This window comes from Argentina anserina, chromosome 1 (genome assembly GCF_933775445.1).
Source record: "Argentina anserina chromosome 1, drPotAnse1.1, whole genome shotgun sequence".
Taxonomy (NCBI): Eukaryota; Viridiplantae; Streptophyta; class Magnoliopsida; order Rosales; family Rosaceae; genus Argentina; species Argentina anserina.
The window spans coordinates 15673464-15698101 of NC_065872.1; the positions used below are offsets into that span (position 1 = coordinate 15673464).

The 24638-nt window shown below is 36.0% G+C and overlaps 1 protein-coding gene and 1 non-coding gene across 3 annotated transcripts in view; both read left to right on the top strand.

Moving 5' to 3' along the window:
- Positions 1-24638, top strand: part of LOC126790995 (protein CHROMATIN REMODELING 24-like) — a 179676-nt gene that overhangs the window by 118909 nt on the left and 36129 nt on the right. The window lies entirely within an intron of this gene.
- Positions 20173-20279, top strand: LOC126805358 (small nucleolar RNA R71). The gene has a single exon (XR_007674029.1). It is a non-coding gene; the product is annotated as a small nucleolar RNA R71 (small nucleolar RNA).

Sequence of the window (24638 nt, forward strand, 5' to 3'; positions counted from 1 at the left end):
TTTTTGTTTATCTGAAACGATTCAGAGTTGAAAAACATTATTGATTGTTGAATGTAGTGACTCTAGTTTACATTTGGAGTCTAATATGAACTGCATTTGCAACAATCAAGGTTGTTGGAAATGTCTGTATCAGGGAATTATCAGATCTTGTTCGGTGAAAAATTATGTTTATCTTAAATGGGAATTGGTGCATAGAGGCCTTCGCTCCGCCTTTTTGCAGGGTTAGATATGAGCAGAAGTTTACTATGAACATTTAGTTTATATGTCCACATCCCTATGCACACACAGAGAAAATTTGATAGTGTTGTTGTCTCTGCCCCTCCCCCTCCACCGCCATCACAGTCTCAACCCCTCCCCCCTCCAATGCCACTATCATCTCTGCCCATTGTGAAGCCATAAAAAACAAAGATGTGCAAATATCTTTCAGAGAATAGTTGTTGTGACAGAGCCGATTCCACATACGCTCGCTCTAAGAAGAAGAAGTTGCCAACCTCCCTGAACAGGTGCGGGCAACGTTCTAGGCGGCTGCGGCCGGAAATGTGAGTGCAGCCAACTACAAGAGCACTACGTACAAGCATCATCTAGAGGATCGATGTATCTGGGGAACCATGTGTAGAGACGCGCATTTGGAGGAGGAACTACGCGAGTAGGAACCTGAATTGGCTAAATCGTCAAAGCAACAAGTAATTCGTGATCTCTGATAACCAACCCAAAAACCCTAACTCTTCCCGCTCTCTTCTTCTCTCATTGTCGATGAGGGGTTTCGACCACCTTTAACCCTAGCTAACCCATTTCTCCAGCCACAAAAACAAAAAAAATATCGCAATAATATTGATGATATTATCGATTTTGCAGACCTAAGATTCAAAGCACTCACAAAACTCAAAATTCATGTCACACCTCATTCCCTCGGCGGTTCATGAATATATGTTGTATTTTTTTTTGCCGAGTAATTAATAATTTCTAGTGATTGCTTTAGTCATGTTAGTGTAGTTTTTGAATTGGTAAATTCCTCCCATGAATTCTGAGTTATGGTCAATTGGACACTATGATAATGTATCAAAGATAACATTTTGAAATCTAAAAACTGAAATTAGGTTTTATATGACGCTGTAATATTTATTTTGACTTATATGTTACATGAGAGGGTAAAATAGACATTAAAGTATATATTTATAAGAATAAAACAAAGACAAAAGTTTTATGAGTTCAATAGCCCGGAGACTTCATCATTTTATGTGTTAAAGTCAGTGTTATTAGGTCATGTTGATACCATAAGTCAAATTTATGTTTACATAATTCAATCGTCTCAAAAATTTACTTCACAGAGCTATATTTAATCAACCAAAATTATTCTCGTGGATGTTCAAATCACATATTCTAGATTTCCTAAATATAAATCCAATTTTTCATCTTCAACAAAAACACAAAATTAATTCCTTTTTATTTTCTTCCAAATGATACAAAAATGATGGAACCAAGATGATAGAAAATAGCCTTGAACCCATGAAACTTATATTTATAATTTGATTTATATAAATACCACATAGATGTTAGTTTTACCCTCTATATCTAACAAATAAGTCAATATAATACCAAAGTGTCACATAAATTTTAACTTCAGGTGCCAAATGTCCTCATTGAAGCTAGTAATTGTCACTATCTAGTAAGGATCAGAGTTTTGCCGAACACCTTATAGGGAATTTTGCTCGCATATTCCCCACACACCTATTGTTGTAGAAATAGCTTTATAATTTCACTTGCATTGTATTCAATTATATTATTAATATCTTGTGAATTAATTTTTTGTTTTGTGTAAACTGTACCATCAAACAAATATTGCATCTACTTGTTTGAAGTTGGTGAATGCAATATTTTTTTTAAAGAAATAACGCAAATTTAATTATATGAATTATGAATGATAACTAATTCTTGACCTTAGTTGTTGCTCTAGTGATATTGGATACGGATGGTGTCTTCATGATAGGTTGATGAATTCAATATCTTCATATTTGTATTTTTCTAAGGTGAATGGTAAAATGGGATATCCAAGTCATGTTGATACCAACAAATGACTAGGAGATGTAGATTATAAAATGAGAAGTAAGAATTTCACTCTTTTATTGTCCAATTTACTTGTAAATTTTTAAATAGATTCTGAGATCCCCTTATTAGTCAAAGTTAATTAATTTACACACATGGTTAGACATGATTGAACGGTCGAATAAACCTAATGATCCGACCACTCTAAAAAGAAATTTATCTCCAACACACATGACATACCCAAACCTTACTAAAAAGAATATTTAAATGAAAATCTAAACTCAACTCGAGAGTTAAAAGTTAACCATGGTTAGGATGAAAAGAGATGTTAGGTTAGGGTTAAGACTCCTATAAGAAAATGTTTTGAAGACAAGGAAGGGAAGAGGCCCATGTCTTTGTGGTATTTTATAATTTACACACATTAGGAGATACATGTTTAAACTGTGAGAGGAGAAGTGTGTTTGTGAGTAAAAAATGTCCAATTTGGGGGAGTTTTTGAGACTTGGTGTCACATCCCGAACCAATTCACCTGCTTGCCAATTAATTGTTAGCCAAGTGATGAGTGTTACCATTGTTCAAATTCGTTTTACATTTTAAAAGACAGTAAACTAAGCTTTTAGTAAGCTCAAGAGTTGACTTTTTATTTCGTATCTTGATTGAGAAAACTTTCTTCATGAAAGTCGTAGAGGACATTAAAACGAGTTTGTAGATGCATAGCAAGCACAATTCAGAGTTCGTATGCAAAGTTTATAAGTAAAATTCGGAAGTTTCCGATTTTGGTTGAAGCTATTACTAGTGGAATTGCCCAAAAAGAAAACAAAAATCATAAAAATCAGAAATTATCATTTTTCTCTCTCTCCTATTCCCCTCTCTCTCCGTCTGACATCCAATTTGGACGCATAATATGTTTTTGGAAAGCTCTCTTCTTATTTTATAAATCTAAGGTGGTTTGATTTGGTGACTCAATTCGAGATGTGGAGAGAGCAGTAATGCTGAGAAGTGGACGTCATCACTACCTTTTTTTCCACCGGTCGGAGCTCGTGTATCAGGCATCTCCAACAACGATTCTTGAGGGGTTTTGAAGGCTTTGAGCTGTAGATCAAACCCTCTAAAAGGATTCAAGCAATTTTACAACACATAAGAAGAATCAACGAAACCAAATTTTAGGTCTTCAAAATGGGATTTTTCCTCCTAAGGTAAATTTGACACTTTAGACTTGAAAATTGGACTTTATTGTAGTTAGAAAAGTTGTTAGATTCGTTGAAATGAATAGATTTATGGCTTGTAGCCATTGATGGTGGTCGGAGTTGGGTGGTAGGCCGCCACTTCTAGTGGTGCGTGGGGCGGCTGCAACCATGCCATGATTGTTTTTGAAGGCGTTAAGTCATATAATGGTTGAGGATGGTGTATGAATTTTTGTTGAAGTTTTGGAGGAATTTTGAGATGAATTACCCATTTAATTCCCCAAATTAAATTGTTAATGTGATGAGTTCTTGACATTTGATTAAGGAACTCTCAAGATTTGGATCCTAGAATTAGGGAGTGTGTGGAGAGTGTTGGTGAAGTTGGAGGATTTATTTTTTGGTGGAAGTTAGACCGATTTAAGTGAGTGAGGACGTGTATAATCGTTTATGTTATTTCTTCCGAGTTATTGAGTTAAAATTCTAAATATGTCTCTTACACAACTGAGAGGATACTCGTCTTGAGGAGAACTCGGAGTCATCAGGCTTAGGCGTCGTACTGTGAGTGGACATTTATTTTGAAGCTATTGCATGAATGAATAATTTTAATGTCTTTATTTTCTTGGAAAATAATTAGTTGATTACGTATTTGAGAATGAGATTCTTGGAATTTTTATGGTTTTATTTTGTGCCTTATTTAAATTACATCTATTAATTCCATTGATTTTGGTTTCAATAATTATTTCAGAAATGAGATTTCCGGAAAAACGATGATATTTTTGAATAAACACCGGAAATGGGATTTCTGGGAAATAATATAAATATAATTACATTATTTTTTTATTTTGCGACATGTGAGACATGTCGAGTTATATTTTTCTTCTATTTATTATCTACGGTTGGGAACCGTACTTATTATCAATTTGAAATATTTCCTTAGGCATGTGGGACATGCCCTTGACTATTTTGATGTCATACATTTTGAGATAATTGATTATGCTAGCATACTATTACACCTTATGGTGGCCTTTTTCCGCCTCGGAGGCAAAGTGATATGGTGACAATTTCACGATAGGTCGATAGCCCAATACCCGCTCTGTTAACGTGATGTGAGGTATTGGGAGTATGTGGGTATATATTTTGCCCGAGGGGCACATTGTATGGCTTATTTATTTATTTTATTTTATTTAGGCTAGCGGGGCTAGTCTACTTACTATTATTTGTTATTTTATTTTGACTAGCAGGGCTAGTTCACTTAATACTATTTGACATTTTCTCCTATGTCTAATATTTTTGTATATTCCTTAGCGGGGCTAGTCCACTATCTATTTACATCATTGAGTAATTTTGTCAATATTGTTTTGACTAGCGGAGACTAGTCCGTTTACGTGAGAACATTTATTGTTATTAAAAGTTTTCAATAACACTTGCATGCATGCTGGATTTAACGTATTAAGTGGGAAAACATAAAGATGATTTATGTTTCCCTTATTATGAGAGTTTTATTTAATTTTTTTATCCACTCACACTAACGTTTTTAAATATTTTCCCCTAGGTTCTTCGTTTTCAATGCCCAGTGCGCAGACTAGATTGTTGGAGGTCGAGGGTGTACATGGAGTCGAGGTATAGTCGTCATTACTTCCGCGCATGGTTGGATCAATCGAACATTTACTTTTCTATCTTGTAATTCTTTCAGTTCATTCATTGTAATAGATTGATTTGACTACCTTTGAGTCAATCAGTCTAGGTGAGGCTTGTTGTGTATTTTGTGGAGGTGATTGTTGCCTTAGGAGAGCAGGTGGCTCTAGGGGCTGAGGCTGATATTATAATAGTGTTTGTTATTGTTTTTCATATGTTGAGTTGGCTATTTTCAAGAGAGACTATGCCGAAATTTTGGTATATCTCATTTGGTAGTGGTCTCCGTATGACCTACTCTAAATATTAGGGTAATATTTGGGATGGATTGTGTCATTTGGGTTGGAAAATAGGGGTAAAATAAAGAAAAAACTGGTGATGGAGGTCTGTCCATGGAGGCTTTATGCGATTCATATTCCTCAACCAAAACAAATATTATTATAAGGTCAGTAACAAAGCCCATATCTAAATCTGGGTTTAACTTAACAATTCAGTCTTGTTCCAAAGTACTCATCATTCCTTGTTTGGTTACATTTTCTGGGTTCTAACCATATTAGCAACCAAGGTCTTTCATGGAAATTACGTTGTCTGTAGCAGAATTATTATTGATTAAAGCAGATCCATCACTTTATGTTCCATCCCGCCAGTTTTGGGTTTTAATTTTACTTTGAGTAGTTGTGTTTTTGTGTTCTTGACTTTTGTATTTTAGATTTGTTATGACTATACTCATTTTTCTTAATTTCGTGTTATGTATTTATGTTTTTCATAGCTAATTACTGACTTTCGCTGAGGATTCAGCGAGTCATATCACCGAAGCAACTTCTAGTGGGGTCCTTTCTCCAAGTCATTTGGTGCTTCTTTCGCTGCCCAAGCTGCAAGGGCGGTTCAACAAGCATACGAGAAAGCAAAGAGAGAGCGTGAGGAAGCACAAGTAGCAACAAAAAGAGAGGAGGCCTTGCGGAGGAAGCAGCAAGCCTCCTCCAAGAAAGTGAGTGGTGCTTCATCTAATGCAGCAAAGAGAAGAAGAGGAATAGATGATGTTGGAGGCAGCTTCAAGCCTCCAAGGGACGTTGCAAACCAAATGGGTGGGGGTAGGTGGAGCTGCTAACTTTTTTTTGCTTAGATAGCTTAATTTTGAGACAAGTAGGGTCAATGGAACCACTAAGTTCAGTATAACAAGGGAGTTGTCAGTGCTTAAAGCTCATAATGTACTAGTGCACATGGCTAGGAAAGAAATTCGCAGGAAACTGAATGAGCAGAAATCTGAAACTGCAGTTAAACGGGTGAGAAATGATAGTGAAATGGATAAATCTTTGAAAAACGTTGATGCAAAGGGTGATCATAACAAGTCTAGTGAGCCAGTGGATAGAAATAATGGAGCTAATGAAAGGAAACATTCCGGCACTTCTAGTGACGTGACAGATGCAGAAACCTTGCAGTCAATGACGATAAGTATTCCAGATTCAAATTTTCATGATTTTGACAGGGATAGAACTAAAGAGTCTTTAGGAGAAAATCAGGTCTGGGCTGCATATGATGGCAATGATGGGATGCCTCGATTTTATGCCATAATTCATAGTGTGATATCTTCAAACCCATTCAAAATGCGGATCAATTGGCTTAATTACAATACAAATAGTGAATTGGGCCATTTAAACTGGGTTGCTTATGGTTTGACAAAAACATGTGGAGAGTTCAAAGTTGGCAAGTATGTGATCAATAAATCACTCAATTCTTTTTCGCACAAAGTTCGGTGGACAAAAGGTGTAAGGGAGACTATCTATATATATCCCAAGAATGGCGATTGGGCTCTCTATAGGAATTGGTCCCCTGACTGGAATGAATTGAAAGTTGACGAACTAATTCACAAGTATGATATAGTAGAAGTGGTTGAAGACTATAATGAATAACTATAGGTGTAACGGTAACCCTTTTGGTGAAAGTGGTTGGTTTCAAGTCAGTGTTTCACAAGCATTTGGATCCTAGAGAGGTTAGGAGAATTCCCAGTGAAGATATGATCTGATTCTCACATCATGTTTCTTCATATTGACATACAGGTCTAGAAGCATCAAATACTCCAAAGGGTTGCCGAGAGCTAGATCCATCAGCTACACCATTGAAACTTTTTCAAGTAATAAGTGATGCGAAAGATGAAGAGAATATAGACACAGATGAGAAACCTGAAGAAATTGATGTAATCGATGTTGATGTTGAAAATACTGATGTGAAATATGAAGAGTTATGGAGACATATGCGAAATCTAAGGCAGTTGATGTGATAGATGTTGATGTTGAAATACTTATGGTATAGAGGATATAACAGGGAATTCTAGAGCTCTCGGGGAAGAAGAGAAAGGGAGTTCAATCACTCCAGTAATAGAAATTGAAGACAGTCAAGACACAAAGCAAGATGAAAGAATGGAGCATGCTTCGGAAGTCCAAGTTGGTTGAGTTTGGTGTACATGATTCAATATGGGCAGATTCTTCTTACTTGGTTTAAGATTGGAGAACAACCAATTCATTGTTTCAACATCATCCTGGTAATGTTGGGGCTACATGAAGTTATGTGGAAAATTCCTCATAACAACTGTAACCCTACATTTCAAGAGGTGAACTACCATCTTTCCTGGGAGGCGAAGCAGAGAAAAGGACTGAAGGTCTCTTTTTTGCATGTCACAACTCCAATTGGGGTACATTCAAGGATTTCAGAGGTGCAAGCTACACATTACATACCCTTTTTTTACTAGACATGCATTACATTCTCTGAAGAACTACATCTTATTATGGCAATCCAAGAGTTATGCTTCGTTTATATAGCTTAGCCGCATGGTTTTCTTGCTTCTTTGTACCCGTATGCTGTGAATTTGCATAAAATTATGTAAGATTACATACTTAATTTTGTGAAACAGTGCTGTTATTTATTTATTTATTTACTATATACAATTTGTTGAGTACTGTAAGTTTCAGTGTAGCTAAGTGCCTAAGTTCCACACGAAATTTGATTTGTTGGATGCTGTTCCTAAATAATCCATTGCATGTGTTTGATTTGTTAATTTTTTGTTTTTTTGTTTCTTCTCTTCTGCTAATAATCTTTTCTGATTTTCTGCTTTCTTTTTTGGTTGACAGTTCTGTAATTGGTGAGCTATGGTCACCCTAACTCAAGCGTCATGTTATCGAAATGAACTTACAAAGTAAGTGAAAAGTGCACATCTTCTATTGTTTTTGGTGTTGATTAGGAATTGAATTTCTTCAATTGAAGTCAGGAATCAATTTTTTTTATTGACTACTTGTTGGGAATTGAGTTTTGCAGAGATAAAAAAGAAGAGAGGTGAAGTGCTCTTCTGGGTTGGTGGGAAAATGTGTTGAAACAAATTCTATCAGGCAGTGTGACTGAGGGTGTATATGAGAATTCTTCGAGACCACTGATTTTGTTCATGCACTCTAAAATTGATGTCGTAATGCAAACAATTATGATGTTAGGTTACTACTTTTTCTTATACTGGATAGATTGAGGTTAAAAATAATCAAATGAAAGAAGATTGAGTCAGGTCATATGCGCAAATTTATCAGTATTTAGGCTATATTTTGGAGTTTTGGTGGGAAAGAAAGATAAACAACTGGTATCAAATGATTTTTGATCACTATTTGACACATAGCCCCTTTTTTTTCGGCATACACAGTAACCTCCTTACATCACTTTTCATGCACTTTTTTTATGAAAAATTGACCTCTAATTTTGTTTAGTTTGTTGTTTTGTTTTTGAAGTTATCGTTCTTACATGTGCTGCTGTATTTGATCAGTGATATACTTAATTAAAAGTGTTTGCCATATGGTTAAATTTTCTTTTGTATAGACACAGTGCCATGGTGCGTGCACTAATACATATATCTACCATCTTGAAGAGAGCCATGTGTATGATATTTCACAAGGTAAGAATGAGAGTAGTTAAACCCCTTTACTGATTGCCTGCCTACGTATTTCCTGCAAAGGGTGATAAGGGAGTTATATGTATACATATGATATATACCATCGACATTACAGTAAAATTTCATCTTTATGAATAGGTGTGAACCATAGGTCTTGGAGTTCAGTAACATCATTTTTGGCTACACCGGCAATGCTCCAACTTAAGAAAAAAGGGGAAAAAGAATATGCTTACTGACGAAGAATATCAGATTTGCGAAGTCACTGAAAGAACACAACTTGACGAAAGAAAAGAAGGAAAAGAATCGCGGTCGTCTACGGTACTGAGATATATCACGTACCTTCACTTTTTATTTTAATAAATTAATAAAGTAGAAACCTGTTGTATTTGTTTACAGGTTACCTAATCAAAAGTTGTCATGTGTAAATAAAACTTATCATATTAACAACACTTTCGTTGTTAATATAAAAAATTGTTCAAAATCATATATTGTATTGTCAAATAATAAGTTACACTAACTAGAACTTAAATTACAATTTAGGATCACACTTATTGTTGTTATTGTAATTGAGTGGTAAATATGTAAATATCATAATTAGAAATTTTTTATTAGATGGAGAACTTGTTTATCAAATTGAAAACATATTTACAATATTAAGTATTTGTATATTTTTTTAGTTTAATATTAATTTTATCATCTTCATAACACAAACATCTTTAAATTGTAAAATAGTTGATAATCTTATAAATAATGTAGTTATAAAAGTAATTACTACAACTAGAACAAACGTTACTGTCTTAACATCAATAATTATGCATTGTGGTAAATTGTACAGTCATTTTAGTAATCTAACATTAATGATATAAAATAAAATAATTTACCACATTGAAAACGAAATTGTTGTAACTGTTGTAATATTGTCCACAAACTAGTACCTTAGTTCAATTTTAGTAATTAATAGAATCATAACCTAATTACTGTTTAACCATGACTTGTTGTGTTTGTTATAAGATGCTTAGTTCTTAAAATAATCATTTCATTAATGATAAAGAATATAAAAAATTTCCGTTGTCACAACGACTTGGTCGCCGCACTTGTAAAACTGTCCCAAGAGTAGTAAATTTTTTATATGCGGAGTATATACCACAATTTAAATAACATTTACCACTTTAACATTCATAGTTGTGATTTTGATAATTTGAGTAGTCACTAAAGTAATCTTTTCATTAATGACAAATACATAAAATTTATAACTCCCACAACAAAATTGTTGTCACACTTGAAAAACTATTCTTGAACTAGTAAATTGGTTATACTTTGAATACTTACAATATTTTCAACAAACATTTCAGCTTTAACATCAATTTTAGGATTGTGGTAAAGTTTATAGTCACTAAAGTAATCATTTTTTTATCATTTATACATAAAAATCTTAGAAAATCTAACAATGTAGTTACTCATGATAGTGCTTAAGGAAAAATATAAGAAAATTAATTAATGACCAAAATATAAGCAATTAGTAGATCGTTAAAAGGAAAAGAAAATTTAGAAGAAATTCAAATCTAACTAAAATGACGTGGTCAATCAAAATAGTGTTTAATAAAAAGTCTAATAAAATTAATGGGTTATTAAAATGGATTCTTGACTTAGGAACTTTATTATGTAGTTTTAAGTTGACTTAATTTTGAACCGAAAGTAGTAGTAATGTGCACCATATATATAGCATAGACATATTATACATGTATAAGAGAACAATTATAAAATGCACACCATGTAAACATATACACAGTAACAAGACGATCAAGTGCGCCATATCAACATTAGTATACAATGATATTAACGTACCCGATAATCTTTGGCTAATGTTAATATAAGTTAGAAGAATTTTGATTTCCTAAATCAACATGATTAATCAGGATAGTATTTAAGAAAAAGTCTAAGAAAATTAATAGGTTATTAAAATGGAAGCAATTAGTTGATCATTAAAAGGAAAAATAAATTAATGACTAAAATATGAAAAGGAAAAGTTAGAATAAAATCAAAAACTATTAAATTCCTAAAATGGTGTGGTTAATTAGGAAGACAATTAATGAGTTATTAAAATAGAAGCAATTAATTGATCGTTAAAAGGAAAATATTCGTAAGTGACTGTGTCATTAGGTCACCTCTCTTCTAATATTTATGACCGTTAGATATATTAGCAATCCAATGGCCAAAGATATTCGAAAAAGCCACAGTACCATATACCCACCAGTACTGTAGAAAAATCCAAAAGAATCAGATTGCCGAAAAAGAATCTTCAGTTTTGCCAATTCATAAAAAGATCATCAGTTGCCCTCGCTGGACAAAATTCACCAGAACAAAAATTGAAGTGTTAAATGACAAAGTGGCTCACCACCATGTTGTCTTGGTGATAGGCCTAAATTTGTGATTCTGCAATATGCAAGGGAGATGTTTAAGGCAGCTGTGCAGGTGCAGATCCAAGGCAAGAGGTGGGTGGGCTCAAGCCCATTTGAGAATTTTAGGAAAAAAAAAACTTAAGTATATATATATATATATATATATTGGTACTACACTAAATCACTAATACTCTCACTCTCTATATATGTCCGATATAACTCTCAGTTCTCGCAGTCTCTCACTCTCTATCAACTGCTTGGTACTACACTGAATTACTAATACTCTCACTCTCTCTATCCTTCTCGATATAACTCTCAATTCTCTCAGTCCCTCACTCTTTATCAACTACTCACTGCTATGCATTCTCCAAATCTCCATCATTCCATCAAATATTCAAAATCCCACCTCGTTTTTAGTCTCTCCATCACTACTGAGCATTCAATTCTACACCTCACTCTCTCAGATTCTATCAATAGATTGTAAGCTTATATAAGATTATTTTCAATTGGGTTTTATTATTTGACTTGATTATGTTTATAATTTGTTTCTAATCTTGTTGGTACTTGGGTTTTTGCTTAGAGTCTCTGGAGGCTGGACAGAGGCAGGCATGCGGTGACAAATCAAACAATGGTGTATTGGTTTTAAATACTAAATTGGAAATTTGATTATGCTTTTTTCTGGTATGAACTCTAAACTTTGTCAAATAATTATTGCTAAAATTTATACTTCTTATTGATTTACATTAATTTAATTTTAGTTTTAGGTTCTATGACTTTGATGATTGCTCGATTACTCGACATCAATATTTAACCCTGAACACATCATTAGTAGTATAAAGCAAGAGGGTATCATTCACAAACCGGGGATCCAGCCAGGGCTTAGAATCACAATACTTAAACGAATTCATAAAGATATAAAAAGTTGATATAGGTTTCGGATTGAATCATAAAAACAGAAAATAAAACCTAAGCTAATATATACATGTGATCAACCAACCAACACATAAACAATTACCAAAACAACTCACATAAGAGAATCGAAACAAGCTCTATGACTTCCTTTTGAATCATGCCGAGACCATATATTGAACAACCAAGGATGGATCATGCATTTAGGGTTCTAAGCAGTAACCTAAACACATAGACACTTAACACATTCGATCACTACCAAGCAGCCATAATCGAAAATCTAACATGTTCATCTTTATCATGTAATTCAAAAGCCATGCACATTGAATTCATCAAGTATGTCACATACTTAACCAACAACCATGCAATTCGAAAATCACATATAAAAGAATAAACATGTTCTTAGCATAAGTCTTTAATCTAACAACCTAAATATCATGCTACAAGCGTAGTCATAACACTTAGAAATCGAAATTAATCAAGAACAATACTCGGCAGAAACCAAAACAGAAACTTCATTAAACCAAAATATAATTTCGAATCCTTTATATCAATTGAATCAAGTAGCTATTTCATAGACAAAATTGAAACAAGATTACACTACACAAATCGCAAGCTCATCCAAGAACAAGAATAAAACCAAAACCGAATTGAAACAAAGAGTGAATCATGATTACACTTTTTAAATCAAGCAATCCACAAGTGTATAGCCGTGACTTCTATGGATGAAACCTTCTTCACAAGCGTTCTTGAAGGTTATTGATTGGTGGGGAATGATGGAATCGGTTTTAGGATTTCTTAGAAGGGTGAGGGATGGATTCGGCAGAGCTATGGCTTGTGTTTGTGTGTAAGGCTGATGATCATTTGAATGGAGAGGCCGAGCCTCTATATATAGGAGTCTAAGAAGCCTATTTCCGTCTCATTTAGGAGATAGAAACCAATTGGGAAACTGAAATCCTCTTTGTTATGGATTTTGATTCATGTACTCCATATCCAACTTGATATAGGAAACCAAGTCCAATAGGGAGATCACTTAAGGGCTGCACGGCAACATTCTTGGTCCAACTAGGAGTAGCTAGGCCGGCCTCCTCTTCTCCTTCTTCAACTCGAACATGATTTCCTTGTTCAACTAGGAATGCATCTCGGCAACTCTTCTTCCTTTCCAAATATGATTTGTCTTTCCTGAAAAGAAATCGTCGATTAAGGAATATGAAAGAATGAAAATAGGAAAGTAGAATCATAGTCGAGTAAGGAATCCTAGCTCAATAAAGAGTTCTAACACTTAGCACAATTTCATCATCAATTCATTCAAAATTCGAAATAGCTCTCCTTAGAACATAGAAATGACAAATATGAAACTAAAACAACTAAATAAGAAGTAACAAAACATAAGAATAGGGCATATAAACATTAAGAACGTCATACTTTGTGCTCCTATCAACAACCCCACACTTAGACTTTGCTAGTCCCTTAGAAAACACTAAAAAGGGAAATCAAAACATAAAACAAAATCAATACCCTAAAACTAACGACACAACATTCTAATGCCTTCAACATTTTGTCTCAGAGATCTTCAAACTCATAGCATCAAGAATAACACTTAATCGAAATAGATAAGATGAATTCAATGGTTAATAAACATGAGATTTCGTTTAACAAGTAAGACATGGCAGAAACAAAGGTGAAATTAAGCTCGACATGTTCAAAACAAGTTCAAATTCAACTCACAAGGGATATGCACTCCAAATCTTTTCTCTCAAGAACATGGTATATGCTTAAAAGCTTTTCACACACAAGAGTTATAAACATATAGTGAAATCGAAAACCTCATGAAAGATACCAATCATATGCACAAATGAACCCAAACCATATGCTTACTCATGAAACAAACTCCACAGATCAAGAGCTACTTATTTTAAGAATCATGCGGATCTTTAGAAAAGAGATATGTTAGGCTCGGCATGGATATATTTTCAAGGTAAAGGAATCACAAAGGTCATCCTCAAGACTTAGCAGAGCAAAACATCCACCTTATGTCGCCATACTCCATAAAACAAGGGCCAAATATCATCATGTTGGACCAATTCTTCACTTTAAACATTGTGAAAACGAACAAAGGCTAGAATATAACATTATTGAGCCTTCAACAAATACATCATAACTCCAAATTCACCAAAAACAACATGTATGCCGAGATCTTTTCATTCTTTTTTTTCTTAACCGTGCATCATGAATCTTTTTTTTTTTCACACGGCATCAATACATTTTTCTTTCTTTTCATTCTCTTTTCACGGCATAACATACATACAATAGCATAACTCCACACTTGAATCAAATCATCACTCCATATTAACATCCCAAAATCGGCTATGCCAAGCCTTAAAGACAAGGTATTGATATAACTACACTAAGCAAGGATATAACATGTTGGTAATGAAAGAAAAGGCTTAACGTAGGCTCAAAGGGGTTAACACTAAGGTGTCCCAAGCAGGGCTCCAAATAGGGATATACGGCTTTTTGGCTTAAAGTGGTGGAAATCCTAAAAAGATCCAACAATCATTTTCAAAATCAGAGTATATTATGACATAAAGCTTCGAAAGTTTCACAAAGTAAGTTCTAGCATTCTCTAGTTCATTGCAATTCTATGACATATGAATTGATCAAAATAAATGTAATGAGGTTAAAAAGCCAAGAAACGATAGAATAAACTCTCCACAGAAAGGCACAAGTATATGGCTCGAATCTCACATAGGTTCCATGAATTCAAACAAGTAAGGAACATGCTCATTCTGTACCTAAGTTTCAAAATCCTCATCTACTACATGTTCGTACAAAATCTACACATTGATTAACCATCAAATAACAATGAAGTTCATTTCAATATCATGATCATCTCTCAACCATAAATTCAAAGATCAACTCATCCTAGACAGTTAAAGGCATACCTAGGACTCAAAATAAAAACAACTTACAAAACAACTTAAATTTCGAAAACAAACCAAAAATTCAAACTAAAAATCGCAAAACAAAACAACAAATTCGAAACACATAAGCATCTAACAATAGAATACAACAAATGATGTAAATCCCACCCCACACTTAAAACTTACATTGCCCTCAATGTACAATATGATAAGCAACGAAAATTTAAAAAGAGATAAGGGATAGAAGATGCAAACACTCGTTGATGGCTCCTTCATTGGCTTAAGTTTAGAGTCTATAGCCTAGACTATCTCCAAAGCATCACTTGCTTGCCGTAGGATCAAGGAGAGACATCTCCTCCATGTTATGCTCCACGAAATTGTCATAGTACGGCTTCAAGCGATGTCCATTGACCGTGAATTCCTTTCCATGCACCATACTTTTGATCTGAATAGCACCAGAAGGAAAAACATTAGTAACAACAAACGGTCCAAGCCACTTAGAACGGAGCTTGCCCGGAAACAATCTAAGTCGAGAATTAAACAAAAGAACTTTCTGCCAACGACAAAGTGTTTCTTCCTAATCATGCGGTCATGAAATGTCTTAGTCTTCTCCTTGTAAACCATTGCCGAATCATAGGTCTCATTTCGAATCTCTTCAAGCTCATGCAATTGCAACTTCCTATGTAATCCGGCATCATCAATGTCCATGTTAAAATTCTTCACAGCCCACCATGCACGATGTTCGAGCTCCACGGGAAGATGGCACGCCTTGCCATAGACTAATCGAAATGGTGACATGCCAAGAGGAGTCTTGTATGCCGTCCTATAGGCCCAAAGAGCATCATCTAATCGTTGAGATCAATCCTTGCGTGATGGTCCAACAGACTTCTCCAAAATTCTCTTGATCTCACGATTAAATAGCTCCACTTGTCCACTTGTTTGAGGGTGATAAGGCGTGGCAACCTTATGCTTGATTCCATACTTCTTCAACAACGCCTCAATGGTCCGGTTGCAAAAGTGAGATCCTCCATCACTAATGATAACTCTCGGCATACCAAACCTAGAGAAAATGTTAGAGCGAAGGAAATCTACAACAACTCGAGAATCATTAGTCCGGGTGGCTTTTGCTTCCACCCATTTCGAAACATAATCCACACAAACGACTATGTACAAGAAACCATTAGAGCTAGGAAAAGGTCCCATGAAATCAATACCCCAACAATCAAAGATTTCAACATATATAATCGATGTCATAGGCATTTGATCTCTAGATCCTAAGTTTCCCATGCGTTGGCACCTATCACAAGTCATGCAAAAATGATATGCATCTTTAAAAATCGTAGGCCAAAAGAAACCACATTCTAACACCTTAAGAGCAGTCCTACGTGAACCAAAATGTCCTCTACAAGATTCAGAATGGCAAAAAGTAAGTATAGAATGATGCTCAGATTCAGGGACACACCTCCTAATGATTTGTTCAACACAATGTTTCCACAAGTATGGTTCATCCCAAACATAATACTTAGCTAATGCCTTGAGTCTATTCTTTTGAGCATGAGATAAAGTATCTGGAAATTGCTTAAAAACAAGATAATTGACAATATCTGCATACCATGGCTCACTTACCTCAACTCGAAAGAGTTGCTCATCCGGAAAACTCTCTTGGATAGCCAAGGGCTCGGCATATCTCACCAAACGACTCAAGTGATCCGCCACAACATTGTCACTTCCCTTCTTATCCTTGATCTCGAGATCAAACTCTTGGAGTAGAAGAATCCATCGAATCAATCTTGGTTTGGCATCCTTCTTCGTCATTAAATATTTCAAAGCTGCATGGTCAGTGTAAACAATAACTTTAGATTGAAGTAAGTAAGAACGAAACTTATCTAGAGCAAAGATCAGGACAAGAAGTTCTTTTTCAGTTGTGGTGTAGTTTTGTTGAGCATCATTGAGTGTTCGTGAGGCATAGTAGATGGCGTAGGGCTGCTTGTCCTTCCTCTGCCCTAGCACGACTCCAACTGCATAGTCGGAGGCATCACACATCAACTCAAATGGTAAGGACCAATCCGGCGGTGCCATGATTGGTGCTGAAGTTAGGAGCTTCTTCAAAGTCTCGAATGCAAGCTTGCAATCATCATCAAAGTGAAAGGGAACGTCCTTTTGAAGCAATGAACTCATTGGTCTTGCAATCTTGGAAAATTCTTTGATAAACCTACGATAGAAACCTGTATGTCCAAGAAACGATCGAACATCCCTCACACTTGTGGGGAGGGGTAAGTGACGCACAAGATTTATTTTAGACTTATCAACCTCAATTCCTCTAGATGAAACAATATGGCCTAAGACAATGCCTTGCGTGACCATGAAATCACATTTTTCCCAATTCAAAACCAAGTTAGTTTCTTCACAACGTTTGAGCACAAGTTCAACATTCTCTAGGCAAGTTTCGAAATCTTCACCATAGATAGAAAAATCATCCATGAAAAATTCAATTTTAGAACCAATATACTCAGAGAAAATGTGATACATACAACGTTGAAATGTACCTGGAGCGTTGCATAAACCAAAAGGCATGCGACGATAAGCAAACGTACCAAAAGGGCATGTGAACGTAGTCTTCTCTTGATCTTCTTCCGCAACACTTATTTGGTTGTATCCACTATATCCATCAAGGAAACAATAGAAAGAGTGACCACCTAACCTCTCAAGCATTTGATCAATGAATGGCAATGGCATGTGGTCCTTCCTTGTTGTAGCATTGAGCTTCCTATAGTCAATACACACTCTATAACCGGTCACTGTCCTTTGAGGCACCAACTCGTTCTCTTTGTTCTTCACCACCGTGATGCCTGACTTCTTTGGCACAACTTGAATGGGAGAGATCCACCTACTATCCGAGATGGGGTAGATCACGCCACAATCGTGCAACTTAGTGATTTCATCCTTTACAACTTGCATCATTGGTGGGTGAAGGCGTCTCTGACCTTCCTTGGTTGGTTTGGCACCATCTTCTAGCAATATTCGATGCACACACATGGTAGGGCTGATTCCTTTGATGTCGGCTAGGGTCCATCCTATTGCCGTCTTGTGTCTCTTCAACACTTCAATCAATCTCTCCTCTTGTTCCTCAATGTATCCTCTTCTCCTAAAAATGCATACTTCAAGTGGTCCGGAAGAACCTTAAGATCAAGCTTCAGAGCTTGCACCACAGAAGGAAGATTTTTGTTAGTAGTTAAGAGAATTGGACTAGGAGAGACAAAGCTTACCTCACGTGCAACCTCAAGAGAGGTCACGTTCTCATGAATGAAGGATGGCACGGCATTGTTAGCTTCTAACTCCGAAATGTTAGAACCGTCACTTGTAAATCCGGCCCCTTGGGCAATGGTGAGTGCCAACTCGTCATGTGCCAAGGTATCTAGATAGTTATCTGCAAGGGAATCAAGAATGTCAACTGAAAAACAATCACTTAACTCCGAAAGAGGATACCTCATAGCTTCAAAGATGTTGAAGCTAATCACTTCACCATCGAACTCAAAGGTGAGTGATCCACTAAACACATCAATTTTTGTTCGTGCAGTCCTCATAAAGGGACGGCCCAACAAGATAGGGACCTCCTTTTCGTCTGCCTCAGTTGGTTCTATGTCTATGACATAGATGTCGGCAGGAAAGATCAAGCTCGAAACCTGCACAAGAACATCTTCAACATAGCCCAAAGGGACTTTGTTGGAACAATCAGCCAATCGAATCACAACATTGTCACGTTTCAAATCACCTAGACCTAGGTCCTCATAGATATAATACGGCATTACATTAATAGATGCACCTAAGTCTAGCATTATCTTCTCAAATGTCATGTTTCCGATTGTACAAGGGATAGAAAAACTCCCTGGATCCTTAAGCTTTGGTGGTAGCTTCCTTTGGAGCACGGCAGAAACCGTCTCACTCATTGTAACAACCTCCTTCTCTCGAGTCATCCTCTTGTTGGTGCACAATTCTTTTAAAACTTAGCATACCTAGGATTTTGTTGTATGCATTCAATAAGAGGCATGTTCACTTCCACCTTCTTGAAGATGTCGAGCATGGCTTGATCAGAGTCATCCTTCTTTTGCTTTGCAAATCTACTAGGGAAGGGAACACGAGGAAGATCATTAGTTGAAACCAAACCACTAGAGTTAGGATTCTTACCTTTGTCATGCACGGCATGATCTCCTTGTGGTAGAGGCACGACATCATTGGCCTTAGAGGAGGCAGGGTCATTCTCTAAGTCTTTGACATTGAAACTCTCGGCCTCCTTTCCTTTAGAAGGCACGGCCTTCTTGTGTTGCTGCAATGGAGCATCCAAGATCCTCCCACTTCTTGTCATCATGGCCTTCACGTTAGGATTAGGCTCAGTTTGGCTCGGCAACTTCCCTCCTTCATGGATCTTGCCCATGAAGTCGATCACTTGTCCTATCTGCTTCTTAAGCTCGGTTATGTCCTTAGAATGAGCTTGCTGACTTGTAACTAAAGCTTGAGTAGCAGAGTTTAGATTTTACTGCCCTTGAGCAAGAGACTTCAAAAGTTCATCATAATTAGGTGAAAATGCATTATTCGAACCATGAACATTAGAGTTAAAGGGAGCAGAACCTTGAGGTACCTGAGGCCTCACAAACAAACCTGAAGGACGAGGTCCTTGACCTTGAGCATTGGATGGTTGAGCATTGTTGCTCCAACGAAAATTTGGATGATCTCTAAGTCCAGGGTTGTATGTGTTCGAGTATGGATCGTACCTAGGCCTTTATTGCCCCATAAAGTTCAACTCTTCTTCAGTCATTGCACCATTTGGACAATTGTCAGTCGTGTGATCTTTGAAAGAACAAATACCACATGCTTGATTGTTGATGCTCGAACCATTGAATGCCTTGACTAGAACGTCAAGCTTCCTTTCTAAAGTAGCCATTTGATTCCTTGCATCAACATCATACACCCCACGGCTCTTGCTTCCTCTCTTCTCCTTGGAACTAAATTGGCGATTGTTGTCAGCCAAGTCATCAATCAAGGTGTAAGCTTCTTGACCGGTCTTGTTCATGAATGTGCAGCCACATGCCGAGTCCACCATGCTCTTATTGGTGGTGTCGAGTCCTTCATAGAAGAATTGCACCAAGTCATCCAACGAAATACCATGGTGAGGGCACTTCCTTTGTAGTTCCTGAAATTCCTCCCAAGCCTCATAGAGTGAGTCACCATCATTTTGAGTGAAGTTCTGAATCTCCCTCCTAAGTCATTTCGTGAGTTGAGCAGGAAAGAATTGCTTTAAGAACCTCCTAGTCATTTCATCCCATGTGGTGATGATTCCTGCAGGCAAAGAATACAACCAACATTTAGCATCATCCTTAAGGGTAAATGGAAACAAAAGCAACCTCAAGCCTTCTTGAGAAAGATGATGAATCGATTGGAGCTTGCAAATGTCCAAGAACTCCCTAAGGTGAACATTAGGGTCTTCCCTTGAAGAACCAGAGTACTTAGGCAGCTGCCCAAGCAATTGAACCGGAATGAAGAAGTTAGCTTCATCAGGTGGACTAAAAGCAATGCATGAAGGTGATTCAGAGGTGGTGGGAATGAATGCATTCTTGAGTGCCATTGGAGCACCAACAGGAATTATGTCACGGTCCGCAATTGTGTCTAAGTCTGAATTGAAGATGAAGGGGAAGGAAAGATCCTCCTCTTCTTCTGATCTAGGTGAAGAGTTTAAGATTGAATTGCTTGGAGATGTTTCAAAATTTAAAGGTCCACTTATGAAAGAGTTGTTTAAATCTCTAAGTGCTTGAATTCGATCCTTGAGCTCTTGTGTCTTCTTAGAAAATTCAGACATGCATAGTACATGTTGTACGAAAGTTAAAGAGTTAGCATTGAAGAATACACAAGGAACACATATAATTCGTGCCTTCCCTTAGTCACACACACGCACACTTATGGGGAAGGGCACGGCAACTATGTCAAGTTTACAAAGAGTTAGTTCTTTACGTTTACAAAAGTTCATACAATTCACAAGTTCTTTTTTGCCATTTCAATGCGTGAACGATCGATTGATTCCAAGTTGTAAACCAAGGTGGACGTGCGACCTAAGTATGGATGCCTAGACACAAGATCAAGTCTTTGTTTCAGAAGGCCTTGTATCTCAATTAGAGATAGTGAACATGGTAGGACTCATTTGTTGAACTACGGAGAGCGAACTCTCTATCGACTCCATCACCGAGATGTATGTCAGTCATTAGTTCTCTGAGATCCAATTTTGGTCCCATGCACCAGAGTAATAAGAGAGTGTGCCCCTTACTCAGCTGGACTTAACGTTGTGTGTTAGACAAATCTCCAAGTGTTAATAAAAGCTGCCCTCGACCTCATGCAAACTCGAGAGCTAGCATGAAGGGTTAAGGCTAATATTAACAAAAGGGACTTTACCTATTCCGTTTGATTTACAACCTACAACAATCATTCACTCAAGCACCAAAACAACAACCTAAGATACATTACTATATGTACAACGAAACAAGATAAGAATATACAAATGTACAATATAAACAATGAATTCGCATTAAAAGTTAGGGATCCATCTCTTATGGATCCCCGGCAACGGTGCCATTTGATGATTGCTCGATTACTCGACATCAATATTTAACCCTGAACACATCATTAGTAGTATAAAGCAAGAGGGTATCATTCACAAACCGGGGATCCAGCCAGGGCTTAGGATCACAATACTTAACATGAATTCATAAAGATATAAAAAGTTGATATAGGTTTCGGATTGAATCATAAAAACAGAAAATAAAACCTAAGCTAATATATACATGTGATCAACCAACCAACACATAAACAATTACCAAAACAACTCACATAAGAGAATCGAAACAAGCTCTATGACTTCCTTTTGAATCATGCCGAGACCATATATTGAACAACCAATGATGGATCATGCATTTAAGGTTCTAAGCAGTAACCTAAACACATAGACACTTAACACATTCGATCACTACCAAGCAGCCATAATCGAAATCTAACATGTTCATCTTCATCATGTAATTCAAAAGCCATGCACATTGAATTCATCAAGTATGTCACCTACTTAACCAACAACCATGCAATTCGAAAATCACATATAAAAGAATACACATGTTCTTAGCATAAGTCTTTAATCCAACAACCTAAATATCATGCTACAAGCATAGTCATAACACTTAGAAATCGAAATTAATCAAGAACAATACTCGGCAGAAACCAAAACAGAAACTTCATAAGACCAAAATATAATTTCGAATCCTTTATATCAATTGAATCAAGTAGCTATTTCATAGACAAAATTGAAACAAGATTACACTACACAAATGGCAAGCTCATCCAAGAACAAGAATAAAACCAAAACCGAATTGAAACAAAGAGTGAATCATGGTTACACTTTATAAATCAAGCAATCCACAAGTGTATAGCCATGACTTCTATGGATGAAACCTTCTTCACAAGCGTGCTTGAAGGCTATTGATTGGTGGGGAATGATGGAATCGGTTTTAGGATTTCTTGGAAGGGTGAGGGATGGATTCGGCAGAACTATGGCTTGTGTTTGTGTGTAAGGCTGATGATCATCTGAATGGAGAGGCCGAGCCTCTATATATAGGAGTCTAGGAAGCCTCTTGCCGTCCCATTTAGGAGATAGAAACCAATTGGGAAACTGAAATCCTCTTTGTTATGGATTTTGATTCATGTACTCCATATCCAACTTGATATAGGAAACCAAGTCCAATAGGGAGATCACTTAAGGGCTGCACGGCAACATTCTTGGTCCAACTAGGAGTAGCTAGGCCGACCTCCTCTTCTCCTTCTTCAACTCGAACATGATTTCCTTATTCAACTAGGAATGCATCTCGGCAACTCTTCTTCCTTTCCAAATATGATTTGTCTTTCCTGAAAAGAAATCGTCGATTAAGGAATATGAAAGAATGAAAATAGGAAAGTAGAATCATAGTCAAGTAAGGAATCCTAGCTCAATAAGGAGTTTTAACACTTAGCACAATTTCATCATCAATTCATTCAAAATTCGAAATAGCTCTCCTTAGAACATAGAAATGACAAATATGAAACTAAAACAACTAAATAAGAAGTAACAAAGCATAAGAATAGGGCATATAAATATTAAGAACGTCATACTTTGTGCTCCTATCAAACTTCTATGACAAATTCACAATTTATATGGATTTTTGTATTTGCCTTGCTACTGTGTTTTCCCCGTTGTTGTGTTTGCCTTGCTATTGTGTTTGCATGTTTGCTACATTTTGTCTAATATAAGCATTGTTTCTTAATCCGTATGTAGTCTCTAATAAATTATCGGATTCAATACCGAAGTCAAAGTAATTTAAAAACTTACTAGATGGCATCCAATAATTAATGTCTCCTTCAAGTTCAAATATGATTTCTACTCATTCCGTAGCTTCTCCAAACTTTGATGATGCACCATTGCCTTTAGAGTCTCCAGTCAGTCCAGTGGATGATTCTAAAAAAGAGTATGCTAATTTTGTTGACAATGAGATGGTGATTCATGATGTTGAAAATTTATTGAACCGTATGATTATATTACTTAGTTTATTCTTATATTGTATTTGATGAGTAAGGATCCCTCGAAGTGTACTTTTTTCCCACTTAATATAAGTCTCTCACACCCGAGATTTTTCATTTTTTTTTCCTTTCGTAGAAAACTCAAGCCCACCCGAACTCTAATTCCTGGATCCACCACTGCAGGTGTGTTCGGATTTGGTGTGCCTTTGAGAAAATTTTGATCTCAAGTTGTCAACATTTTTTAGCTCTGAATGTCTTTGTTAAGTCACGGGAATGCGCCCGTTTTGTTTTAGTTAATTCTGATCAGTGATCAAATAGTGATTTTGCTGATAACCATTTGTTTTTGGTTCATCTATAACCTGCAATAGTTTCTGGTTTCTTTGGGAAGTCATAGGCTAGATTAGGGGTGGCAATGGTATATAAAACTATCACAACCAATTTGTATACTAACCGTATCAAATATGTTAGTATACCAAATACTTGGTACATGGTATATGGTACGGTATACCGTACCAACATTAAAAATACGGTAGGTAGGTGGTATAGATGTTTTATATACCATGGTATATCGTACCTACCAACTTATATTATATTAAATTATTTAATTAAAAAAAAAATATATATATATATATATCTTTAAATTTCAACCTTAGATTTATTGAAAAATAAATCCAAACCGTATAAATCTACTAAACTTAATCTAATCTCTCCGAGTTTCTTTCTCAAGTACACTCTTTTTCTCGTCTTCAATATTTTTATTTAATTATGAATGAATCGATTCAATCGAATTCCCAAGTACAAATGCGTAGACCTATTAGTAGCACCATTACTGCTTACAACATGTCAACATATATCGCATTTAAACCTATCATTTATTTTTTCAATTGTTTTGAGAATTCATAAGTACTTTAACAGTTTGACTATTTGGACTTTGACTTTCTATTTATGACTTTGTATTTGGAAATTTGGTTGAAGTTATATAAGACTTTGGAATTCTATTGCGATTTCACTTATTTGTTATTACTTATTTGGATTGGGC